A 14,269-nucleotide genomic window follows, 5' to 3' on the forward strand; every position below is an offset into this window, starting at 1 on the left:
GTGTGTGTGTGTGTGTGTGTGTGTGTGTGTGTGTGTGCGTGTGTAGTCCACACTGAATAACTGATCAGAATCCATTGTATTTTTTTTTACATCAGGTTATATAAGTCTACTACAAAGACTGTGTAAAATAATACTGAGTGGTCCAAGTATTATAAGCTACAAAGTAGCCAGAAATAGTTCTTGTTGTTGGTAAAGTAAACCACTAGACATATCCAAACAGTTGTGGTCACTACAAAGGAAAACAATCACCTATGAATACCATCCATTTACCTAAAAAAGTCAGAAATGGTCTAGTCTGACATGATATTGGGGAATGCAGTTAAATTTCTATAATATTTATAAAGGTTTCTAACCTTTGAAATGAATGTTAGTGAATATTTGAATAATTTTATCTTTTGAAGGACTAAACAGCAGGATATGGTTAAGCTTGGGAAATGAAGAGCTTAGAGAAGATATTTTTTCACTAAAAATCCTTAATGTTTAGTGACCTCTGAAGATGCAGCTAGCATCACAACTGTGAACATGCTTACTTCTTTCCAGTTAGTAATTCTCTACACCAGGAATGCCTCCAAAGTTATTCATGTAGTGGCAGCTTCTGAATCTGTCACTGTAGAATGGAAAAGTTATCAGGTGCCAGTGAGATAGATCGGTTTGTCACAGCCCATCAATTCTGTGGTGATCAGTTCCAGTCACTTTTGTCATGTGATGTGTATTGAAGCTTACCTCTGCATTATTGTCACAGGACATGTCTGAGAACTGCAACCTCCACCAGCTTACAGTGGTACTTTTTCTTGTTCAGTACTTGATGTCATCCAGGACTGTTAGGTTTTATACACTCCCTCCAGGATAGGACAGCAAGCTGGTAGCTATATTATCTTATCCCAAAGCAGGTCCTAGTAATAAGTATTTATGATTTAGGAGCACAAGGAAAGAGCTTTTGTGTTATCATCACTATATGGAAATCCTTTGAAGTGATATGCCCAGACCACTAAGGTTAACTCACATTATTATTTCAAGATGTGTTGGTGAGGTGTAGAATGACCTCCTGCCACTCTTATTTGTATTGTCATGTGCCTTTATACTGCATGTCTGTGTATACAAGGAACCACATAAGGTGACCTGCATTTGCATTTTTTTGAGGCAATTATAAGAAGTCTGATGTTCTCATATAAAGAATAATTTTTTGACTGCATTAAAACAACCTGAGAGAGAGAGAAGCTTTAATTTACTTGATTTAGAAACTAAATTCTCCACAGTAGCTGGCAATTATGAGCAATAAAACACTGAATCACTGAAAATAATTACACAAATGGCTTGTCAAACTGTCCATCAATATGGTCTAAAAAGCCTCTGTCAAGATCTCCAGCAATTAATTCTAACATCACAGGCACAGATACACATGAAGAAATAAGTTACCAAATGACAGCACCAGTTCTACAACAAACTGTCCCTCCGGGTATGACAAAGCATCCTGAGAAACCTGATGTTTCATTTTTTTTCATCTTTCATTAGAAATTAACTCAATGATTCATAAAAACCAGGACCTAGAAGTTAGTATAACAGTGGGGTTCAAATTTATCATTATGCATGGTGGTCTGAACAATCTTAAAAGCTCTACCCTTGAGGAAAAGCAAAGTGAACCTGCAATGCTGTCCATGTTCTGCTCCAGAAAAAGAATGAAGTGTGCACTGAGGAAGACTCTCCCCGGGATTCATGAAGCTTGTGCCAGGTGCAGGCATAGCGTCGGCATTCTAACAACAAATATGGCCACCAAGCGATCCAAGTATGAGCTGCTCCCACATGCACTACCTGCGCACGCTACGCCTGCACAACTCCCGGGCCCTGTATGCTAATTACCCCATGTGCAGCAGTGTAGCATGCAAATTAAGGTATGTAGCAATCCAGGAAGTGGTGCAGGCGTAGTGTAAGCATACAGAAATGTAAACCGTAGAAAACGGTTTACATTTTTGCAAACATAAAATCGGAGCCATGACAGACGACCAAACACATATATTATATTGTTAATATATGCCAATGGCTAAATACACAGCCACTGGCAAAAAAAAAACATGTACAAAATATAAAATTAACATTTAATATATATAGTCGCACTACTGCAACGTGGAAGTGCATGGCAGTGGTGCGCAAAGGGGATCGCAAAAAAAATATAATAACATAAAATAAAACTGCAACCCCATAATAGTCAATGACAGGCATGCTACACCATACTATGGCGCAAGGGTTGCTAAGGGGCTGTGACAGTGTTATGCGCAGTAGCTAGGAATTAGTAGTCAATGCCATGCAAATGAGAGGAGTAATAGTGAATCACAGATTCCCCGCTGGTGTAAGGATGCACCTCACAGCATAGCATTATAACACCGAGGTGTGCCCTTGAGATAAAGATGACATCAAGAGAGGGGTGTGTCTCCATTGCTGTAAGCACATTGGAGGATTGCTAAACTGGTTTGCCCCTAGATAGGCAAAGCTGTGGGATAGGGGTGTGTTGAACTGGCCATAGCTATGCTTAGCTGAGAGTACACAAGGTAACCGAGTATGCATGCGAACAGAGATGAAAACACGCATAAACCCGGTAAATGGGCACTGCAGCTGAAACAGGAAGGATATAGGAAAGAAATAAGGAAATGCAGCAGCAGTGAAATTGGGGTACAAATGACTAATTAACACCAAGGAGCCTACAGTGGGCCATTGACAACAGCTAACAAAGGCTGCAAGCAGCTATCTGCAGAACAGAAAAGGGGAGAGGCTGTACTGCAAAGAAAACAGTAAAGTGTCAAAGCATAACAAAGCCAATTTGCAGTATATCAGCTACAAGACACATTTTGCCATGACTGGGTAGGGAAAGTACAAAACAAGAAAGACAGCAGGTGGATGCATGCCTGATAATGGGAGGGGATCCAGGTTTAAAAGTGAATTAAAGGGCAACAGATTAATCAAGGCAGGCAAGCAGATATCCACAGTAAAGGCCCCACACTCACAGTACTCATTGCAAAATCCATAATTAAGACACGCTGCAGCTGGAATAGCTCATACACACCCACTGACATTAGCAGCATCCATAGCACAATACTATAAAGTGTGAAAGCACCTCACACACATTTGTGTATTCCCATACACTCTGCACCAGTGGTGTATACAGATGGGGAACTTTTAGTATGTACACGTTAGGGGCTGCCATAGCTTTGATCCATCAGCATGTGTTTGAGACTGAAGGTGGTGTGGAGGATTATGCACACGACCACCTCAGGCACCAGAGGAGCAGGAGAGTGTTCAGACCCAGGGTAAACTTCCAGGGGCTACATGATCTGGAGATAGTAGAGCATTACAGGGTAGACAGGGACATCCTACAGCAACTTGTGGAGATGTGCCAGCCACGCCTCAGAGCCAGAACAAACAGAGGGGAACCCATCCCAGTGGATATGAAGGTATGTGTAAGCCTTAGAATACTAGCTACAGGTACCTTTCAAAGACCAACTGGGGATATCATGGGGATCTCACAGGCATCAGCGTCCAGGGTACTACACCAGTTCCTGGATGCCATGTTACCACATGCCAATGAGCACATATACTTCCCCCGAACAAAGGAGGAGCTGACCAGCAATATGCGTCTCTTCCACCATGTAGCAGAATACCCAGAGGTACTGGGTGCAATAGACTGCATGCACATACACATCAAGTCAACACCTGGTGAGCAGGGTAGGCACAACATAAACTGCAAGGGATACCCCTCCATCAACTGCCAGGTCGTGTGCAATGCCCAGATCATTATCATGGATGTGTGTGCTGGCAGCCCTGGAAGCTATCACAACTCCCACATCTGGCATGCCTCACAGCTGTATCAGTTATTTTTCAGGGGGGACATCCCAAATGGCCATCTGGTGGAGGATGCTGGCTATGCACTGGGAACCGTGGATGATGACTCCCATCAGAAATGCACACACACCCATACAGGAATGCCATAATGAGGCACACGCACAAACCAGAATCATCACAGAGCGTGTGTTTGGGATGCTGAAATCATGGTTCCATTGCTTGGACATATCTGGTGGAGCCTTGCAGTACTCTCCAGGCAAATGTGCCCACATCTTCATAGTATGTGCCATGCTACACAATATGGTCCTGCGGAAACAGCTGCAGCAGGGACAGAATGGTGAAGGCCCTCACAGCCCACCACTATTGCCAAGGGCCCCACAGGCACAGAGGTACTCAGACCACGAACACCCTGAGCCAGCCCCAGTAGGCAGATGGAGGCATGCCCAGTATGCCCATGCCTTGGCAAGGAGGGAATGTATAGCACACACACTGACAGTGTAGGCACCTAGGGACTGACACCTTTCTCCACCTGCACACACAGTAAAAATGGATGGCGCACACACAAGACTTCCTGTAAATTGTCATGTATAGGCAGTCTACTGTGTGCATCCAACATAGGCAGCCCTCAACTATTGCACACACAACTGCCATTGGCACAAGGTAAGTCAATACCTGAACAGTAAATTAAGCTATCAGCATGTGCTGATACTGTATGTATAGATTCATAGGTAGGTACTTGGCCAACTGCCAGAGGCCATTCATAAGCCCAGCCAAAATGTGTCAGCTTTTGCCACCCCATTGATTCATTAACTGTCCCTCTATGGAGTAGAGCCAATGGCTGGATCCCTGGGGTGCATCTACTGTTCCCCATCCACTCTTCAATGTTTCTCTTGCAGAGTGTTATTGAGGGGCTCTGTATAATGTAGTTAGGGATGCTGTTCCAAAGTATGGGGAGTGTCTGTGACAGGAAGCTGTCCCTCCAGCATCTTCCAGTTATTGTTGTGGCAAGGTTCAGCTCACTACAGTGTGTGGCTCACTGCAACATGTATTCCCATAGGTGGAGCATATCCATTAAGCCTGAGTTCAACATGGCTGTGTTGGCCAGTAGAGATCATCTCTGGGTAAATGAGATGCTACTGAGTAAAGCTGGAGTTTATTCAGTCTGACTGCATAGGCCATATGTTGGAAGCCAGTATTCCCCTTGGCGAAGTACATTCATGGACCTCCCAGCTGTTGGAAGTGTCCTCTGAGGTACATCCCAAATGGGTTATTATACCCTATGATGGGACTGATAAGTGATGAGTAAAGGGGCACTATAACCCCAGTATGTCTAGATGGGAATCCTTTAGTAATCAGATGGCCTATGTCCTAACTACTGTGGAGATATGATTGTCAAAGGGGGGATCACTATCTACCTTAGTCCCCAGATACCTCATTACCTTGTCTGTATTAAAGTGGCTGCCACTTATGTGTTAATATGTGGGTGCTTAATATTCCACAGTGGAATGACCATGCAGTTATTGGCACTTGGCTGGAGGCTGTGATGTTGACAGTCTGTGACAGTCTCTGTGAGGCCCCTTGAGGAATGTCTGTGTCAGCTGGACTATCAATCATGGCTCCCAGTTTGCCGTCATTGCCAAACATGGTCTGCAGTAGTCCACCTGTGTTTGCCTGAGAAGTATATGTCAAACAGTAGGGCTCCCTGGACTGAGTCCTGTGGGACACCAGTCATGACTGGTCAAGAGTTGGACCTGGAGACCGCTAGTCGTACCATGTGGGTTCTGTGTGTAAGACCGTTGGTAACCCAACCTGTGATGTATGGGTCTATGTGCAGGCTGATGTGTTTATCAATAATGCCTGAGTGTGGCATGGTGTCAAAAGCCTTGGTGAGGTCCAGGTAGTAAGTGTGAACCACCTCCCCCATCATCAAACATCTTGGTGACTGTATGTAAGACGTCAAACAGGTTCAGTAGCCATGAACTACACTCAACCAAGCTGACCTGGGTTGGGTTACGTGTTCGGAGATTACCAATGTCTTTGTTAATGAGTGTCATGAGGATGCAATCCATACCATTGCAGACCAGAATAGTCAGGCTTATGGGGTGGTAGTTACCATGGTTATTTGTGATTCCACCTTGATGGAGTGGAATAACCGTTGCCACACACCATTGTATGGGCATGTAGCCTGTGGAGTGGCTGAGGATGGAAAGCTTAATTAGGTGGGGGGGGGTCAGGTTGTCTTGTACAGTTTGCAAGATGCAGTCTGGGACATCTGCCTCCACTGACACTGTGTTCTGCTGTTAGAGAGGGCCATTTCCACCTGTGTGTCTCTGATGTGTGGGATACTGTACCTTTCATGTAGTGTTGTGGGCTCTTTAGGGAGTGAAGTATGCATTGAATGTATCTGCAAGGATGTTGGCAATATCAGTAGGGTCAGCATATTTTTTGCTATATTTCACCGGCACAGTGCAAATCTGTGTGTCATCACTTAATCTTTGTCATAGCCAAAGAAGGCTTTGTGGTTATCTTTTGAATCATTGCGTATTCTCCTGCAGATGTTAACCTTGGATGATGTCATGAGGGACCTACGTATCATACTAACAGTGGTCACTTTTGTCTGGAACACTGTCCTACTTCTGTAGTATAGCCTGTTTATTGCAGAGGTCCACCAGACTGGTGTCCTTGTCTAGGAGGAGTGAGTCTTGGTTTACCAGTGATGGCATGATCCATACATCTGTGTAGGGGCTTATAGACTGCATTTGTAAATCTGTCTGTATCTTGAGCAGTGTTTCCACTTAGTGTGGGGGCTGTGAAACCCCCCACCCGTCACTAGTAGTGTAAATTTAACTGTAGGAAAGGTATACAATGTTGTATCCGTGGGTGGGGGAGATGCTTGGGAGTGGAAACAGTGAATAGTTCATGGTCATATCTAACCAGTGACTGGTTAACCTCCGCTGTGGTGCACCTGTTGCCCATGTTGGTGATGACCACTTCTAGTATGTTTCCACCCCTTGTTAGGGAGGTTACCACCTGATACAGGGCATATGAAGTGATAAATTCCAGAAAGCGCTGGGCCTGGAAGTGAGTTCTGGAGTAAGTTTCCCAGTTAATGGTATGGTAGTTGAATTCAACCAATGCCAGGGTGTGCATTAGGACTGTCATGTTCTCCACTGTCTCCAGGTAGGTGGAGTGGTGGTCCTGGGTCATGGAGGGTGATCTGTAGCAAGCCACAGTTTACACTGCAGTTGTGGCTGATGTTAGCTGCACATGGATGATCTCAGAGGTATCATGCTGCCCCACTAACCTGGAGGTGTAGGTATCCCTGATGAATATGGATACACCCCCTCCATGTCTGTGTCAGTCCATGTTCTGTGACTGAAATGTGTGGTATGGGTTGTAGTCTGGTAGTGCTGGTGTGCTCTCAAGAGCCTTAAGGCAGATCTCAGTTACTGCACAGATGTTGATGTTGTCCATCCTGAGGAGTGCTGTGACTGCATTCATGTTGTGATCACAACCCCTGGTGTTGAGTAGCATAACCCTCATTGATTCTGCTATTGTGCAGTTTACGGAGCTGGCATCCACCTTCGAGACTCTCCTAAATAAGGCACCATGGGGGCGCCAATAGCCTTGGCCAGTATTCCAAAGCCTAAGGCTGACACATAGGCCGGTATGGTATTGTTGCATGCATATTCCCCATCTGTGCTTGTTTTCCATCTCTCCTGTAGATAACCTACTGGTAAGCAATAGAAAGCCTTAAACTTATACAAGTCTTCTTGCTTCCAAGATAGGCTTTTGGAGTGACTAAGTATCAGTGTTCTGTATGTTCTTGCTGTACTTAACTGTTTCCTGACTACATGGTGATTTCTCACTGTATATTGTGATCTGAAGGTCTGTTTATTCGCATATTATGGCTGTGATGGCCTGCACTTTAGAGGTTCAAAGATAGCCTACTACCTATCTGCCCAAGGGCAATTAGAAGCATAGCTACAGTGTGTTGGCTTTCTCCGCACCATTGATGAAGTAACTGAGCCTCTGTCAAGCATAGCCAATGAAGCAATTCCAGGCAGATTTGCTGGAAGCTGTTGAAGACTGGGGTTGTGGAGGGTGATAGGGGCACTTAGTGATCTGAAGAGGGCATGTTAATGTGACAATTAAACACCATTCAATTTCCCCAACAGGTCTCGCAGCTATCAGACTGGACAGGCCCCCCCACCCCCTGGCTGTATGCTTCTGGGACACATGATCCCAGGGGTGTATATTCTATTACCTATTCACACAACAAGGTTTCCCTTGAAGTGTGTCAGTGAGGGCCTATGTCAAATGTAGTTAGGAATGTAATGTATTGTCTCACAGTACATTTGTTATATGTTGTTATTTCAAGAGTAAGTGAAGCTCAGTGGGTTTGGGGGCCTCCTCCCTTTGCTTAGCCTAGCTTACACATAGAAATCATCTAAATAAAAAATAGGCAGAAGCAACGTTCATATCAACAGTGTAATCGTTACAGCATCTGCATAGTAACTGTGCATTCGAGATCCCAATTCCGATAAAGGCAGGGATGTTTATCATGTTCAAAAGTATACCTTAACCACAGCTTGCATATACAGGTAGTAATCGTCTTAATAATAAACATTCTAAATACCCATATAAACCCATGTGTGCTGGAGAGTACAGTCAATAGAGAATGTAATGTTATGTAAGCACATAGTGAGATGTTACTTCACTGACTTGTATATATCCTGAGTAGTTAGCGAATGTGGCCATGTTTGCGCGCACAGGTTATACATTACAAAGTTTGTTTAACTGTTTTTAACCACTGCTATAATGTCACACAAACACATTTAAACATGCTTACAACTGCTTAAATGAGCCTTATTCTGAAATAAAAATCATTTGTAAAGCATCCCAGGTGTTGAACCCTGGACCATGCACACTATAGTCATGGGACTTACCACTAAGCCATCTGAGGTGTATACATGTTTCACACACACTCTTGAGACTGCACCTTATACCATATGCATTCCACTGTAATGATCACAAATGGGACAGTCACTTTGTGTACATATGTACAGTACATTGCAATGTACTGTAGTTTGTGAACCAACACATTCCAGTCTACATATGTATTACTGTTAAAAATTAATATGATATTATATATATATATATATATATATATATATATATATATATATATATATATATATATATATATATTACACAGTTACATCAATAGTCATATATATAAATATCTATGAACGCACTTCGTGACACAGAAGCACTCCAAAGGAATTGGAGTGTACACAAAACACATGCAGCTCTGGTATTATAACTGTTAATATTAGCCTAATTCACCATAGAAGGGATGGTTGTTGTGTATGTGAAGATTGGGGTGGGGGAGGAATGATGGGTAATGAAATCATGCATCAAGGAGGGCCTGGGTCGGATGCCCAATAAGTGAACTGGAGGGGTATACATGGAGTATGGGGACAATATAAAAGGACACAAAACAAGAACCTTTCTCATTCATAATACACCCTGTCATGTCACATTGCAAAACCTAATTTCACAAACATATGAACATTAACATGTATCAGACATATGTACACCAACTGACTGTCACATTTGTTTACAGTAGTGAAGAATGCCTGTAGTAAAATGTATATTCTAAACACCAAAACATTTGTACATATCTCAGATGCCTTAGTGATAAAATTAGTGACTGTGGTGTTCATGGTCCAGGGTTCAAGGGCTGTAAAGTTATTTTGAGGGCCAGAATAAGGGCTGTTGGATGCAGGTGTATTAAAGCACTCTTAAGCAGGTTTCCACAGGTTTGAGCGACGGTAAGCGGCACTGAAACAGTAAATGGAGAAGGGCTTCACAGGTTTAACCTTTGCTTAATGTCACGCAGACCATGGGCAAACCTGCTTACAACCACGTAAATGTGCGTTATTCACACTTTTCCTACCAATGCCTACTCTGAGAGGTAAAATAATAACACCTTCCAGGATTAGAACTCGTAACCATGTACTCCATCCTCGGAGTAACCTAACACTAAACACAAAAATCCTCTGCCAACTAATAAAACAGCTGGTGTAAAATAAATATAGTTAAAGTAGCAAACAGACATCAACTGTACCACAGCTAGGAAGTTTATTATAAAACAGGTAAGCACGTTCAGGAATGTGCCCTTTCATCAGACAACACACAAGAACAATTCATTCCTTACATAGTAGAAGCACATGCTATCAATTAAGTCTTAAAGATACAATGTTGAATACAAATGCTTAAAAATTACTCACTCTAATATATCTAAAATATGCATATATCTGGTTCAAAACTTCATAAGTGTTAAAACACATATTATGTATATAAGTCATAGTTAATAATAATAATATATTAAAGCTGCTAAAACCATGTCACACTGTGCAAAAATTCAATAAACATGAACTATAATGTACAACGTACATATAAACGTATATATATATATTTTTTTTATATATATATATATATATATATATATATATATATATATATATATATATATATAGTGCACTAACACCATATAAAATATAATGTGTATGTGTATGAAAAGGCATATTGGAATATAGAAATATCTATGTAAGTATAAATATGTGTGCATGTATGTATACAAATGTATAAAAAAGACAAAAATATATTTAAATGTACGTGTACATATGTAGATAAACAATATATATATATATATATATATATATATATATATATATATATATATATATATATATACACATAAGGAATGCATATAAGGAATGCACATATGGACAGGTCTATCCTGAATTACTCAGGCAGTGGCAAATTATCAATCTAGAATGCAGTGCAAGGTATTTACATCTGATAGATTTTTTTCGGCCACAAGATGAACTGGCTAAGGAGATTAATGTTCTATATGATAAAATATTTCATTCCTACCCCTCTGAATAGGTTGGTGTTAAACTTGAAACCTTACATGACAACATTCTGAATTATGAGAAAAGGCTATTGAATGTCAAGACACATAAATTAAATAGGGATTTCAATGATTTTCAAATGGGGAGTGTGTTCTCTTGGGCTAGAGAACACCGCCCTATGAATAATACACGTCATTTTGCATCGCAACAGCGAGGCAGGGAAGTGTTAGTTTGAATGAGCAGCCATCTAACACGCCCTCTACATCATGTGCGATGTACATGAAAAGCAGTAACATGGCTATTAATTGTACAGGCGCAACAAATGACTCTGTACAATCACCAACAGATTTAATGGGTGTGAGTAAGCCAACTCCAAATGGAGAAGACATACCAGTTGTTAGACCTAAAGATGGCAGGCACCTGCAAGCTTCCAGCAATGGAACGACGACATCAGCAGGGTCCAGTTCAACAAACGAAGTGAATCATTTTTTACTGCCCATCAGGGGATGTTCAAGGAATCGGCAACAGCAAATACAGATGAGTCTGGAAGGGCACAACAGGAAGAGATTCAGGCAAGTTTTATTTTCAATATCTCCTCCCATACACTTACTAAAACTCAGACTATGTTGTTAAATAAAGACTTAACCTTTGTGCCAGCGAAGAAAGCACATCTACCTGAAGTTCTAAGAGATTTGCATCTGCTTGGCCGCAGTCTAACTATAAGAACTATGTTTGGTACTAACACTCAAGCGAACAAATGTATTTTTAAGAAGCCTAGTACATATGATAGAACAAAATCCATAAAAGGGAAGTCACCCCTGATCATTATTAGTAAAAAAATACGAGCACTCATAAAATCAACTAAGGCCAATTTTGAGAGAAAAATTGCCATGGATTCAAAGGAAAATCATAAGGCCTTTTTCAGCTATGTTAGGAACCTGGGTGGAAACTCCCAGATATGCTCAGAATTAGTCCAAAATTATACAAAAATCACTGAACCCACAGACATTGCCAACATACTGGCAGACAGGTTCAGTGCATACCTCTCCCCCTAAAGGAGAGATAACTATCCCAGCCGAGTGTAGCCTCCCGGACATCTCAAATGCGCAGGTGAAAGCTGCTCTCTCTAAAGCTAAAAACACAGCATCAATGGGACGGATGGTGTCCCCGTGTGTGTGCACGAGCTAAATGAGGAATTAAACCCGCACATAAAGCAGCTGTTTAATCTCAGCCTTACCACAGGATACGTGCCCAAGGGTGCGCACGGCAACTGTGGTCCCACTCCAAAGGGGGCGCTCTCACGGACCCTGGTAATTACCCCATAAGCTTAACAAGTCTAGTCTGCAAAGCTATGGAGAGGATCATAATGGAGCTCATAAACAAAGATATAGGGACTTGCAGACATTGGACCCGACCCAGTTTGGCTTTGTCAAGGGAAGATCATGCCTTTTGAACTTGGTCGACTTCTTGAAACAGTCACCAAGGCCATTGATGAGGAAAGGCAGTCCATACAGCCTACCTTGACCTTGCAAAGTTTTTTGACACAATACCCCCACCGGGTATTGTAGAAAAACTTACCAGCTTAAATGTAAACCCATATGTCACAAGATGGGTTGCAAACTGGCTTAAGGACAGAACCCGAGGGGTTAGAGTTGCTGGCTGTGTCAGACTCCAAGCCGGTCACAAGTGGTGTCCCACAGGGCTCGGTCCTTGGCCCCTATTGTTTGGCATCTACTTCTCAGAAGTACAGGCCAACATGGGAGGACTTTTGACAAAGTTTGCAGACGACTGCAAACTGGGCCATAGTGGAAAGTGCATCGGACATGGATATCCTTCAGAAGGACTCACGGAAACAGATAGCTGGTGCCAGAGCCATGGCCTGAAGTTAAACGCCAAAAATGTATAGTCATACCCTTCGGAAAAACAAGGTAACCCCAAGCTACCATATAGGTGGCAATCCACTAAGCACAGAAGAGGTTATCAGGGATCTGGGGACCCAGGTTGACAGTGGCCTTTCTTTTGACACTCACATTGCTAAAGTGGTTAGAAAGACCTTCTACATTGCCCACCTGATCATGAAGGATTCACATCCAGATCTAGTGAGGTCATTGTTCCCTGTACTCTTCACTTATCAGACCAATGATAGAGTACACGCCCCATTCGGGATGTATCTCACCCGACATCTGCAGCAATTGGAGAGACCCCAAAAGTTCCTCACCAAAAGGATAAAGGGACTCCAAAATCTGTCATATGCTGCCAGATTGAAGAAACTCCAGCTCTATTCAGTCGCATACTGTCTGCTCAGAGGTGACATGTGCCTGACATACAAGGCCATGTCCAACCCGGAATTAATGGACATGCTCCACCTCAAAAATCCAAATCCACCAAAACCACTAGAGCAGCGACTTAAACCTTAGCACGGCTATAAATAGGACGTGCTGGAGGGATAGATTTATCACTCAGAGACTCCCTATGCTGTGGAATAAAATCCCGGTCCATGTGAGGCAGAGCACCTCGCTGACTCTGTTCAAGAGAAATCTAGACCTGTGGATGGGAGATCGGAGGTTTACCCCGGGAATCATATCTGTGTCACTGCTGGACAGAGGCACAACAAACTAATCGGCACAGTATGTTTGCATATAGGGGGTGGCGTAAGCCACAAAAATTTGGGCTAGGCTTATAAATGCCTTAGGGCAGATAGCCTAGTATAAACCTATGAACCTATGAACCTATATGTTCCTCCCAGTAATGCTATAATAGGCACATTTATTGAAGTATGTGACAAACAGATTAGAGAGGTACTAAATGCTGGTATTTGTACTGAGACTTTTTATAATTTAAGCAAATCTGAATACAAAGCCCTGAAAGAGTTGAAACTAATGAACTCCATTGAGATACTGCCTGCAGATAAGGGAGGTGGGATTTTTGTCCTAGACAAGGGACTGTATCTTGAACAAATGTTTGAACTGTTGAATAATGATGTAACATATCAATCTGTTTAGTGCATTGTTGTGAAAGGCATTACAGATTAGGTTTCCTTTTTGATTTCTGATCTGTTGATTACAGGGATGATTAATGAGCCATTATTTGACTATTTTACTGAGTAATCCTACTATTCCTGAGGTATACAGGCTACCTAAGATTCATAAAAGTCTGTATATACCACCAATACATACCATCGTATCTAGCAAAGGATGGGTGACAGAGCCCCTTTCCATTTTTGTTGAAAAAAATCTACACCCATTACTGAAAGATTGTGACAGTGTGCTCAAAGACTCTAAAACATTCCTGGAAACTCTTAGATTAAAATGGGCTGGCATTAATGGTGATAGCAGTTGTTTCTTTGTGACAACGGATGTAGAATCACTTTTCACTGTCATCCCCTATGAATGGGGCATAGACAATGTAAGGGAATTACTTAATAATGCAAATCACACAAGGAATAAATGTGAGTTGATCTGTGCATTGTTGGACATCATTTTGACCAACAATGTTTTCATTTTTCATAAGAACTA

General features: G+C 42.2%; 1 protein-coding gene across 1 annotated transcript in view; it reads right to left on the minus strand.

The window, feature by feature from the left end:
* Positions 1 to 14,269, minus strand: part of LOC122798067 (histone deacetylase 9-like) — a 2,531,134-nt gene that overhangs the window by 2,210,247 nt on the left and 306,618 nt on the right. The window lies entirely within an intron of this gene.

This window comes from Protopterus annectens, chromosome 3.part1, assembly GCF_019279795.1.
Source record: "Protopterus annectens isolate FY-2018-M chromosome 3.part1, PAN1.0, whole genome shotgun sequence".
Taxonomy (NCBI): domain Eukaryota; kingdom Metazoa; phylum Chordata; order Ceratodontiformes; family Protopteridae; genus Protopterus; species Protopterus annectens.